At 36.3% G+C, this 13,876-nt stretch overlaps 1 long non-coding RNA gene and 1 pseudogene across 1 annotated transcript; one reads left to right on the top strand and one right to left on the bottom strand.

Moving 5' to 3' along the window:
* Positions 1–763: 763 nt before the first annotated feature.
* On the bottom strand, positions 764–1,666 carry LOC120580608 (uncharacterized). Its single transcript, XR_005646403.1, has 2 exons — positions 1,532–1,666; positions 764–1,418 (listed from the first exon to the last, which is right to left on the bottom strand). It is a non-coding gene; the product is annotated as an uncharacterized lncRNA (long non-coding RNA).
* A 3,167-nt stretch (positions 1,667–4,833) lies between these two features.
* On the top strand, positions 4,834–8,095 carry LOC112421877 (uncharacterized; annotated as a pseudogene).
* The last annotated feature ends 5,781 nt before the right edge of the window (positions 8,096–13,876 follow it).

The raw sequence follows: 13,876 nt of genomic DNA, 5'->3' as shown, positions 1-13,876 counted from the left end.
AAGACATACTCCTTTTCTTTTCTTTCTTCAAACTGTAGGTTTCAATTGTTTGGATGGCTTGGAATGAATACCATCATTACAAACACATTTCTCATGTATTTCTATATTATTCAAAGACCATCATCATTTATCCCCTATGATATTTCATGGCTTTCTTTGAAGTTGTTTTTATGTGTGTAATTTTGTATGAGCACATGTGAGTCTCACTTAAACACAAAAATAGAGAGCTCTATCATAAATGATCCAAGTGTATGAAAACATATTAAATATCTAAATAATTTATAAATTGTAACCATAATTACACAAATAAACACACACACACAAATACACATGTCAGCAGAATAAGAAAACAAAAAATAGTGGACCGATTTGTGGAGAACGCAGTGAGATCTCTAATCATCAGGTTTTTATTTCTTTCCTTGTATGTTTTATATATCACTCTTTTACATAGTGTTAACTAAATTCTCTAATTGTCTTCTGTTTTTTTATTTCTTATGTCATAAGTTTTATATACTACTCTTTACCATAGTGTTAACTAAATTCTATGATTGTCTTCTTGCTTACATTTTAAAGGTTTTTAATTTCATTAACTAAACAATTATAATTTTCTTGAATCGGTGCAACTTGAGAAAGGAGGCATTAGATAGCTGATATTTCAAGAGAATGTGCAAATAACATAAAACGGGCGCATGGTGAGGGATAAAGACCTGGAAGTGATGGGATGAAGATGTGAAACTTATTACACAATCTGGTATAGACCGTATAGTGCCAAAAATATGATTAATCTTACTACAACATAGCGAAAGTGTTGATTAATAACAATAGAGTGGTGATAGGCATACCCCTTTAGGTGGCAAACACCATTTGACCTCCACATAAAAAATTGACACATGGTAAATTTTAATTGTTCATAACAATAAAATAAAAAAACGGTGAGAGTCTCCTTCACTCCTTCTTTTCCTCCCCTTTCTCTCTCTTCTTTCCCCTCTCCCTCACCTCTGCCATCTTCTTTCTACTCACCGGATCCGGAGAACCACCACCCGCCCTCCATCTTATCTCCTTCAAAGCTTCAAGTGCAATTCCGACCACCACAACCATGTCAAGTGTTCAGATCTCTACCAAAGAATGAACCTCTACCAGCTTGTTTAATTCTTAAATAAACTATTTTCTTTATCATAGGCCCTATTGTACTTATGAACAACAAAATAACCATAACTTGGTTCTTCCAACAAAAAATTATAACAAAGTAAATTTGTTGAGCCGTGCTGTCGAAATCAATGATTACCAGAAGTGCTCACAGTTCCATTCTCTTAGCCATTTTAACAACTTGCAGCCAAACTCCAAGAAAGCAATTTAATAAAATAAGAACAAAAACTATGAATTCTGCAAAAGCGTAGCTGTATCTATAAGAACACATCCTGCAGAAACAAATCAAAGAATTTATGTTAAGAATCAATTTCAAGGACCCTGTTTGATTGTTAGGAAAATTTCACAACTAAAGAAATGAATATAAGTCAACTTTACTAAGTACGTTTGAGGAGAGAGAGAAAGCAAGCATGGTTCTGGGATGAATGAAATTATAAAATGTGTGAAATTACGAAAATGCCCATACCACATCATTAGTGGTACAAAATGGTGTATAGAAAGAGTGGTCTATGTATCTTTTTCCATAACAATAAGGGCTTTCCATTGATAATATTTTTTGGTGAGCACAAATATTTTTAATCCTGATTAATCATCATTAGTGGAATAAACAAGAGTGTATTGTTTATAAGTAACACACGTTAGCGCAGTAGAAAAAGCGGACAGACGGGCACGGGAGTGCCCGTCTGGACGCTAGTATGAATTAAGGCAAAACATAGATTTGGTGTAGCCTTTTTTCCATTTCAAAATTACCCTCTAACTTCTACCATTATGTAACTTCCGTGTATGACTCAAAAAAGCATTCCAAAGCAACATTTATTTTAAATAAATATAAAAGGCAGCAGTTTTTTGTTTTTGACAGTTTTATATCATGCAAGTAAAATGTAAACCAAATATTTTCTTTCCCTTTCAAAAAAGAAAAGCAGTTCTTCTAAATAAAATAAAAAAAGGTAAGGCCACAGTAAATGTTATTTTTAATTTATGGAAGATGGGACGATGGGAGGGACTCTGTTATTTTCTCTTTTCATCTACTGTTTCTGCATGTTATTTCTATAAATCATCATATGTATTTTTTTCAATCTCATAGATGCAAGTTAATAAGTATGCTTAATGGTGTTTTGTGTTTCTTTATTTTTTCAATGACAGTGTTTTTTGTTGGTGTTGATATTTTTTTTTTTTTTTTGGTACAGGTGTTGATATATTCTACTCACTGCAACAAAAGAACAAGCTAATCATTAATTAAATGTAAAATTATATACATGTTGTTATTTTCAGTAAAAAAAAAAAAACTTTTACGTTATTTATTTTTTCTCTAATAATTTGTTCATTAGTTTGATATGGGAGATGAACATTTTTTTCTCCTTTATTGGTTTTCATTCATTAAATTCAACAACATTTGAGATAGAGAAGAGGAAGACAGTTACCATAAAAAAATGGGGCACCAATTTTCATGTTCATTGAAATTTTTTTAAAAAAGAAATACATGAATGTGAAACAAATATCCTATACCAATAAATTGCTGAAAGAAATTCAAGAAAATTGGTGAAAAAATTGCTTAAATATTCAAATTCCCAACAGTAACTTGATAAATGTAATTCCAGTATTTGGAAAACTTTTTACTCCAATTCTATATAAGTTCTTGACATAGGGTGTGTCAACTGTCAAGTCCTTATAAAGTGTGTCGCTGGATGTAATTCTTTTCTTGCCTTTTTTCTTAATTCAAAGTATTTTTTTTCCTTTTGTTTAGATGTCATTATGTTTGTTTGTTTACATCTTTAATAATACGTTGTGTTTTTAGAATATCACCGAGTTTGTGATAAAAAATATCAATCACATTTTCATACTATTTTAGAACATAGTCCACATTCATAATTTTTCCCTTTTTTTCCCCTGCCGGTACTTTTTTAATAATTTTTCCTTCTACCATCATTCATTTTTTGTTTTGATAATAAATTTGTAAATGCTTCTTTCAGTTGCACAGATCAACAAACATCAAAATAAGATGAAAAATAATCGCGGGCAACAGTGATAAGTGCTAGGAAGTGTTAAATTCATGATATATTTTAGGCACACTTGTTTTGCAAGTTATTGAGGAAAAAGCCGAGATAAATGATTATTGCCCTTTTACGCTTTATTTATCTTACTTCACCCATTTGCGCAGGATTTGAACTCAAGACATCAGGCGAAGAGCAAAAATGAAGAAAAAGTACAAAGAGGCAAGAAATGATGTTACTCGCCTCCAACTCGCCATGGCGAGCAGAAAAGGCGAGCAATTTCAGTGAGCATCAAAGATCCTTCGCCACCAACTCGCAATGGCGAGTGGAAGGCGAGAGAACTCGCCATGGCGAATGTGTCTACTCGCGAGGCGAGTTAGGGCGGTTTAACTCTTCACATATGACGTGGCACAAACCCAATGGTGAAGGAACCTCAACTCGCCATGGCGAATGAAGGAGCTCGCGAGGCGAGTTGATACAGAATCAGAATTCTATAAATAGCTCACTCAACCATTTCATTGATATAGTTAGTTGTTATCTTAGTTTTTCATAGTTTTCACTTGTAACATTCTTAGAGAGAGAGATAGGGCTTGTTCTTCATAGAGTGAGAGTGATAGAAAGTGGATTCTTCATCTTTTGTTGAGAAATCACAAGTTGTAATGAATCTTGCTTCTTCAATTCATTCTTGCAAGGCTTCCATGACAATGAGTAGCTAAATCTCCTTTGTTGGGATTAGAGGTACTTGACCTTAACTTAACATGTAATCTTTTGATCTATAAATATATGGTTATAGCATTTGATTTGATATTGATGTTATTCTTGCACTTTAATGTTTATCTTTGATTTAATTGTGATTGAGAAATACTTTTGAATCTAGGTGTAGAATAACCATCTATCAAAACATAGGTTCTAGACATGGAATCGATGTTTTGATAATCACCTTGTGTATCCAAACCTAAAGCTTTCTTATCATTCAATAGATTGAGAAATCATCGATTGAACGATAAGATCGACTCTTGAATCATTCAATAGTTTGAGACATCGACAATTGAATGATACAATTGATTTCACAATATTGTTTGGACACGAATAGTGTTGTCGAGGGATACGTGATAATATCAAAGAAAAGCTAGAATCCATGTATGGTCATTAGGTTACGTGTGACGCTTGATCAAGGAACTCTAATCCTAACAAGTTTTACGCCCTATTAATCTCAACTTTATCATTTGCAACTTAGTTATTCAAACAAACAACAAATTATCGTTTAACTTAGAATAATATTTGGTGTCGAACGGTCCGCGATATCACACTAGTCCCTGAGGAGACGATACAAATACTTACAATTGTTTGATGCAAAAATACTACATCAAAATGGCGCCACTGCCGGGGACTGGCGTTTAGATATCATAGACATCGCGACTATTTTATCATTTTAAGCATCAGTATATACTCTGTAAATATATTTTCTTTTGTATAGTTATTGGTACTAACCCCTCTTTGCATACAAAGAAAAATTTCTTGTTAGTTATATCCGTTTCAGATTCTCTACATAAATGAAATCATGGCTGATCCTGATGGTTTCAACCTCTACAATCAATTTGAATATGAATCATATCAACAGTATCAACAATATCCTTCTGAAGATGAACAGATAACCAATGTGGAAAATACTTTGAATATCTTCATGCAGCAATCCATGATAAACATGCAGGATACCAATCAGAGATTGAAGAATCTATCCTTTCAGATGGAGATGATGCAAGAACAAATCATGGATATTCAAGCCAACATTCAATCCACTCACGGAAAACAAGAAAATAATTCAAATACATTTGAGGAAGTCGGAAAGATTGTTGAAGAAGGTGTTGATGATACCGAGGAAGACATAATACTAGACGAATGTAGCACAATGAAAATGATGGAAGAATTAGAGCCACTACATAACTTCCTCAAGAAAGGTCATATGCTGAAGAGGCCAAAACTGTTGATAATGGAGCAGTGATTGTAACACCCCGTTTTCCCAACTTGAATTTTTTTTAGCATAAATCAGAGTAAAACACCTTAAACGGAATGCTACACTTCTTTCGAACGTAAATATAGCAAAATTACTATTTATTTCAATCATTTCATAATATCAAAATTAAATCTCAATGCAGCGGAAAATATCTTAATAAAACATCATGTTGGCACAACGGCCTCAACTTAATAAAAATCCAGTCTAAATAGTCTTCAACATAAAAGTCATAATAAATCACGTAACATATGGAAAACAATAAAGATCCCCATCCCGTTACGTATCAGAGCACCTAAGACTCGTGTGTACAACAACTAACAGCAACTAACAGCTACTACTCTGCATCACCTGCAAGTTACCCATACGAAGGGCAACATTTCCAATCAGAAGGGGTGAGATTCACAAACAATAATATTAAGCATGTAATTCATCAATTACATTTAACAACTTAAATTTCATCAATTTATAATAATAATTCTTCGTATAGTACTTCATTAAATCATCAATCAACTTATAGTCAACATTAATATCATATTCATCACATCATGTACATTCATCGTATAACAACATAATTCATCATATCATAAACATCATTGTATAACAACAAAATCATCACCTCATAATAACATAGACAATACAACATAATCATCATCTCATAATAACATAGTTAACACAACATAATCATCATCTCATAATCATATAAACAACAACATATATTCAACAATAATGTTCTTACTTCTTTAACTTTAGTAACACTTACTAATTCAATTAACAACGACGACAACAACAAGATTCTACAACAACGACAACAACTCACTCAACAACAACGACAACAACTCAATCAACAACAACAACTCACTCACCAACAACGACAACAACTCACTCAACAACAACAACGACAACAACTTAATCAACAACAACAACTCACTCAACAACAACAACAACAACTTAATCAACAACAACTCACTCAACGACAACAACAACAACAACAACTCACTCAACAACAGCAACAACAACAATTCACTCAACAACAACAACAACAACAACAACTTAATCAATAAATACTCACTCAACAACAACAACATCTTAATCAACAACAACGACAACTACAATATACATGTGGCACCATTTTCAACATGTTGAATAACTAAGCATTCTAGGGCATAAGACCTCAACAATTTGAATGATAAAAATATTCCAGGGCATGAGCCCTCAACAGTTGAATGACAAAGCATTCCAGGGCATAAGCCCTCAACAATTTGAATGATAAACATTCCAGGGCATGAGCCCTCAACAATTTGAATGACAAAGCATTCCAGGGCATGAGCCCTCAACGGTTTATGAGTATGCAATGGACTCAACTTGTGTATATCAACATACAACTCAGAAACATCGACGACAACGTAGACAACAACAACGACAACGACAATAACAACTATGCATAAATAATTATGACTTGCTCCATAACTTGGTCAATTTAATGATATTAATAATCAACAACAACTTGAATGATATAAACAACAACATTTTCTATATCATACATTTTCCACATAATATATATAGCTTAAATTAACCAACAACATCAATTATATTAGTTTAGATTCACTGAAAAGCTATACCTTTATAAACAACTTCCATTCCTACCCCAAGGACCAACTCATGAACTCATTAGACCCTTTATACAACGTTATTTCTTTCCTAAAAACATCTCTAGATGGTTAGGATAAAGTCCCTACACTTAGGAAGAAGTTTGGAGGCATTTGGAGTGAAGAAAAATGCATTTTAAAAGTTCCAGGTCATGCCAAATCGTAGCCCGATTTTTCCCCATCGTAGTACGATTTTTTTCGTGCGAAACACCCCAAAACCTGGTCAAAATCGTAGCCCGATTTCTGCTCGACAGACAACATCAGATTTTCTAATTTTCACGTTTTCGCGCGTAAAATCCAAACCGTTAACTCGTTTTCGATGCCGTTTTCGCCTACACGCTCCTGACACTTAACTCTATCAATTCTACAGAAAAATTCAAGTTTCAACCACCCAAAAATCGATTTCCAGAACCTCACATAATCACTTATTTGCAAAACGTTTAGACACCGATTTTTCAAACGAAGATCCCAATTTCCATCAACCCAAACCCCAATAATGATTGGAAACTTAGTCTATGATTAATCTACAATCTAAACATCCTTTATCTCCCTAATCCATCAGATTATCTACTTCTTTCCACAATTCAATTCTACATTCTAACCCTAATTCCCAAATTCATAAACAACTACATGTTAAATCAATTTCAGAGTTTACATACACTATGATTATTGAGAGTTAGCCTCACCCTTACCTTAGATTGATGAACAAAGCTCTACACGATCTTCTCTTGGATACTCTTGGCTCCCTCTTGGTTTTTCTCCCAAAAACTGCTTCCACGTGAAAATGTTTCTGACCAATTCTCCCTTTCCACTTTCCTTTCTAAACCTAATCCAACTTCTTCTATTCCCACTTAATCCTACTCAATTCTCCTTATTTCTAAATCAGCCCCTTGAACTCCAAATATTCTAAATTCCCAATTATTCTATTAAATAGTAAAATAACTCATTTAATAAAATATAACACACCACATAATCCACATAATAATATAAAATCATATATAAAAGGATTTCAAATCAACCAATAATAATTAAATAACAATTAGGGCGTTACAGTGATGATGGTTACATAGAAACAGGAACGGATACTTAGCAAGAAAGAATCAAGTGAACAAAAGAGGAAGACAATGAGTGAGGCAAAGATTGGTCGAGTCATAGACGAAATATGCGCCTTGTTCAACAAACCCAGGTTAGGGAGGATATGGACTCCACATCAATTATACTTCAAATTCATGGAATTCCTCCCAACACGTAGAATTACAAAACATGATGTGTTGTCCGTTTCATTTTGGCCACCCTAACGAGAAAGGCGTCGAGCTAACGACGTTAAACAAGCGCTTGTTGGGAGGCAACCCAACTTTGTAATATATTTACTTTTTAATGCATAGTAGGTATAGGAGTCATGTGCATACCAAAAACCATTCAAAAATCAGAAGCCAAAAGAAAGCAACTCATGAACTGTCAAAGCTCGCGAGGCGAATACAACCCCTCGCCATGGCGAGTAAACTGGAATTTGACTGCGTTGACCACCAAAGAACTCGCCACTGCGAGTAACTCTGCTCGCGAGGCGAGTAACAACGGTTCTGACAGTTACGAATTCCAAGGTCACTAACCCTCTCATTTACTTCACTTAACCACCCATTACCAACTTTCCTTTATCATTTTCGGTTTCAGTTCTCTCACTTCCTAAAATTCCAAAAATTTTGTCTCTCAAACCCTAAAACATCAACACTATCCTTTTCCATTTCATCAAGTCAATCCAAGTCAAGCACCTTGCATAATCATTTTTGCACTTAGATTAATTCTGATTCAGGTTTGTATTCACTTTGCTTCCATTCATTTCAATTTATCATGGAAACCCTAGGGTAGTAGACAGATAACTCTTGTTCTTTATAATTAACACCCACATGACTGAGATGAAACAGAATCATGCTTAATTTCGTAATGTTTTTCCTTCCAATCCACAATTTTTGTTAACCCTTTTGTAAATTTTTCAAATGAAAATAGGGTTTTTGTGGAACAAATTCGAATTCCAAAGCAAAAGCATGATTTAGTTCATCTCTATGTCATTACCAGGGTCGAAAATGTCAAATATAGGGTTAGAAATCTTGAAACTGGAACAACTTTTGAAAAAGGATCGATTTTTGCCATTTTCTGGGCTACTCGCCATGGCGAGCTCCATCACTCGCCTAGCGAGGGTTCATCTGGAAACCCAGAAATTTCTCATTACTCGCCATGGCGAGTAAAATAGCTCGCGAGGCGAGTTGCATCAGAACCTGAAACAATTTTTGTGAAACAAGCCTCTGAATCTCCAATTGCTCTTTATTGCTTCCATACTGATGTTTAATTATCTATTTTGTTGTGTATGGTATTTCCTGGTTGTGTTTGCAGGTATGGCTCCTAAGAAACCCGTGAATACCGGAAAAAGGAAGAAAGGTGACACATCCGCACCTCGACCCCCACCTAGAAACCAAGCCTTTGAGAGGGAGAGATTTAGGTCTCGATATCATCAGGATCGATATATAGAACTGCTTGACCAGTCCATGTGGTGTGAGAGAGTCTTTAACCTTAACCCTGAGGGACCCTTTAAAGAAATCGCCAAACTTTTACTCGATCGAGGGTGGGAACGACTCCTCAAACCCCTAACCGATATTAATGCTGAGTTGGTGCGTGAGTTTTATGCCAATGCCCTCCCTGAAAACCCATACACTGACCCATTCACCTTTGAAACTTTTGTTAGGGGTCGTACTATCCGGTTTGACCGTGAGGCAATCAATACCTACCTTGGCAACCCTTTTGAGTTAAACCACCCAGATGACATTGATGACTTTCATGATAAGCAAAACCGTGGCCACTTTATCCTCCCGGTTCCCCATGAAGAAATCAAACGATTTATCTTGTTGGAAGGCTATAACTATGACATCAGTGAGGCCGGGAGAGAATATCGGGCCCAGTACAAATTCATGACAAATGAGGCCAAAATCATACAAAAATTAATTCTCTATAATGTCGTGCCCAATAGTCATCTTTCTGACTGTGTTGTCGAGGTGTGCCCTTTAATTTACTACATCCTCAAAGGCATCAAGGTAGATATTGCCCGGACCATTGCATGGGAACTCCGAATGATCACACTACAAGGAAGAGGTGAAAGAGAGGCTCGTCTCTCTTTTCCCGGTTTAATCATGGGTGTCATCAAGGATACCGGCATGCGACTACCCACTAACATCCATGAGAAGATCATAAACCCAATCAATGATGCTTTCATCACCCGCTATATTTTGGGTGAAACAAAAAAGGATAAGGGTAAAGGCAAACAAGCCTCATCTTCTCAGGTACCGCACCCACACCCAGGGCCCGAACCATTTCAGACCCCATCCACGGCTGCCTTCGACTTTGCAAGCTATGCCCAGTGGCAACATCAAAGCAATATGCACACTTGGAACATGCTGGCTGTAACGCCAACTTTTGTTAATTGTTTATTTAATCGAGTTTAGGCAATTATATTATATTTATATAATATATGCATGATTTTGGTATGATTTGACTGATTTACGACTATATTGATGGTTTGGTTGATATTGTGATAAGTTATGAGTTTTGGAAGATTTGATAAGATTAAGGGATTTATTTTATTGTTAAATAAAATAAAGATTTGAAAATAATATAAAATATTTAGTTGAGGGCTGTTTTGATATTTTAGATAGTTTTGGGGGAGAAAGTGAGATAAGATAAGTAATTAAGAGGAGATATAAAAGAGTTAGACCTAGTTTTAGGAAAACATTGTTGTACGTACGTTTTTGAAGAAAAAGGGAGAAAAAGCCAAGAGGAGAGAAACCAAGAGGGAGAGCTACGATTTTCTGCAAATTAAGGTAAGGGTGAGACTAATAACTCTGTATTGTTAATTGAATGTAATTCTGATGATTAGTTAGCAAGAATTAGGATTGAATTGGAGAAAACGAAAACTAGGTCAAATCCCTAAAATTGATGATTAAACGGTAGGAATTGATTAAATTGGTGTAGAAAGTGTTCCTGGACCTTAGATAATGTTTAGGACAAACTTTGGAATCAATACTAGGCTTAGAACCATATGAATCGTCGGATTTTTGTGAAAATAGGAAGCCTGGCCGTAGCGACATTCATCGCTCGCCACGGCGAGCTATGAACCTCGCCTCGCGAGTGATGATCTTCATCGCTCGCCACGCAAGCCTTTCCCTTCGCCTCGCGAGTTCTTTTGGTATTGCTCGCCACAGCGAGCTAAGGCAGAGAGCATGTTGGATTTTGTAATTTCGACTTTTTAGTTGGACCTTGAGTGCCTGAACATACCTAGTAATGAATAGGGATGAATGTAGGACAAGATTAAACCCAGAACAGCATTAGTTTGGAACTTGTCTTGTACTCGCCATGGCGAGCACTTCCAGGTTGGAGTGTCTTGAGTGTTTGTGCGATCTGTGTCGCACGTTTGGATCAAGAGAGAACCCCCTTATGGTAATTGAGACCAATGATGACGTTTAATGCAGTCTGTAAAGCTGTTTAAGATATGTTGATATTAATTGAGCATGAGTTAATGTATTAAACATTATGAAAATTATAATGAAATGTTATGATGCTATTGAATTGCAATTAATATATTGATATCTCCCTGTTGTTGTGTGACTTGACTGTGCTACTGCTGTTATTTAACTAAGTGCATATTGTATTCATACGATGAAATGATGACGTTTAGCTCCAAATTATTGGATGCATGTTGATATGTTGATTACGGTGATTTGTTCATAAGAGTCCATGCATAGCATTTCATTGAGCTTAGTCTTCACCACGATTTATTAGGAGCTTTGTCCTCCGCACGATTTATTAGGAGCTTTGTCCTCTGCACGTTTTAAAGTATATTAATACTTATGATGACGATTGGTACCACATGCATATAAGGAGTCTAAGAGCATTGTCACATTGTCATGTCTATAATGCTATGTTGTTGATGACGATTGAATATGCAAAGTTGTCTATGATTGATGATGTGATTACGTGATAATTGTTTATCAAATATGCAAAGTTACTTAAGATTGATTATGATGTTAATGTTAATTATGATTCGAATTACTTTGATTAACATTATTTTGTTATGAAATCTCACCCCTTCTGCTTGAAAATGTTGCCCTTCGTATGGGTAACTTGCAGGTGATCGTGTTTAGTGTGCAGTTTCCGTCGTGAGTGGCCTTGCCTTCACTGTGTTGTCTAGGTCGCTCTGATACGTAACGGGATGGGGCTATATGTTATGCATGCTTCATTCTATTACATGAATAATATGCTATTGTGTTATTGAACTAACTCTTTTGAGATTATTTTGATGGGGCCTGCGTGCCAAAACGTTTTATGACTATGATATAATTTCCGCTGCAATGATTAAGATATTTGGTTAAATTATTATTTAACTGTTTTGGATTATGTTATATGTGATATCCCGTTGTTTATGATGCTTACTCTGATAAATGATTTAATAAATTTGTATATTGCGAAAACGGGGTGTTACAAATGGTATCAGAGCAGGTCGGTCCGTCCGGTCAATTAGAAGAGTCGTGTCGAGTCTTAGTAATATTTATATTACTATCTTATGTTGTTGTTGCTACTTTTGTAGAATATCAGGAATGGCTGGAAGAAACGATGCTGCGTTAGCTGCTGCACTACAAGCTGTTGCCCAAGCTGTGGGACAACAACCTAACGCAAATGCTGGTGCGAATGCTGAGACTAGGATGTTGGAGACTTTCATGAAGAAGAACCCTCTAACTTTCAAAGGACGATATGACCCTGATGGAGCCCAGACGTGGCTTAAAGAGATTGAGAGGATTTTCCGGGTTATGCAGTGCACTAAGGATCAGAAAGTGCGGTTCGGCACTCATCAGCTAGCTGAGGAAGCTGATGACTGGTGGGTTGGTCTTCTGCCTACCCTTGGGCAGGAAGGAGCCGTTGTGACTTGGGCTGTGTTCAGGAGAGAGTTCTTGAGGAGATACTTTCCAGAAGATGTTCGCGGGAAGAAGGAGATCGAATTCCTTGAGCTGAAGCAAGGAAACATGTCTGTGACAGAGTATGCTGCCAAGTTTGTTGAGTTGGCGAAGTTCTACCCGCACTATACTGCTGAGAATGCTGAGTTCTCGAGATGTATCATGTTCGAGAATGGTTTGAGGCCCGACATCAAGAGGGCGATTGGATACCAACAGCTTAGAGTTTTTCCAGATTTGGTTAATAGCTGCAGGATCTATGAAGAGGATACTAAGGCTCACTACAAGATAGTGAACGAGAGGAAGGGCAAGGGGCAGCAGAGTCGTCATAAGCCGTACAGTGCCCCTGCTGATAAAGGGAAACAGAAGATGGTCGATGATAGGCGGCCTAAGAAGAAGGATGCTACTGAGATTGTGTGTTTCAACTGTGGTGGGAAAGGCCACAAAAGCAATGTCTGCCCCGAAGAAATGAAGAAGTGTGTCCGGTGTGGCAAGAAAGGTCATATTGTAGCTTAATGCAAGCGTACGAACATTGTGTGTTTTAACTGCAATGGAGAGGGTCACATTAGTTCACAGTGTACTCATCCTAAGAGGGCGCCGACTACTGGTAGGGTCTTTGCTTTGACTGGTACTCAGACGGAGAACGATGATCGCTTGATCAGAGGTACTTGCTATATTAATAATACTCCTTTAGTTGCTATTATTGATACTAGTGCTACGCATTGCTTTATTGCTTTCGATTGTGTTTCTACTTTGGGTCTTGATTTGTCTGATATGAATGGAGAGATGGTTGTCGAAACTCCAGCTAAGGGTTCGGTGACTACTTATCTCGTATGTTTGAAATGTCCTTTGTCTATGTTTGGTCGCGATTTTGAAATGGATTTAGTTTGTCTACCTTTGAGCGGTATGGATGTGATTCTGGGTATGAACTGGTTAGAGTACAACCACGTTCTTATTAATTTTTTTAGCAAGTCAGTGCATTTCTCTTCCGTCGAAGAGGAGAGTGGTGCAGAGTTTTTATCTACTAAGCAGCTGAAGCAACTGGAACGCGATGGTATCTTGATGTTTTCATTAATGGCTACCTTATCT

The sequence above is a fragment of the Medicago truncatula genome, chromosome 5 (genome assembly GCF_003473485.1).
Source record: "Medicago truncatula cultivar Jemalong A17 chromosome 5, MtrunA17r5.0-ANR, whole genome shotgun sequence".
NCBI classification, from domain to species: domain Eukaryota; kingdom Viridiplantae; phylum Streptophyta; class Magnoliopsida; order Fabales; family Fabaceae; genus Medicago; species Medicago truncatula.
Note: the sequence above shows the minus strand (reverse complement) of the source record. Positions and strands in the feature narration are given on the sequence as shown.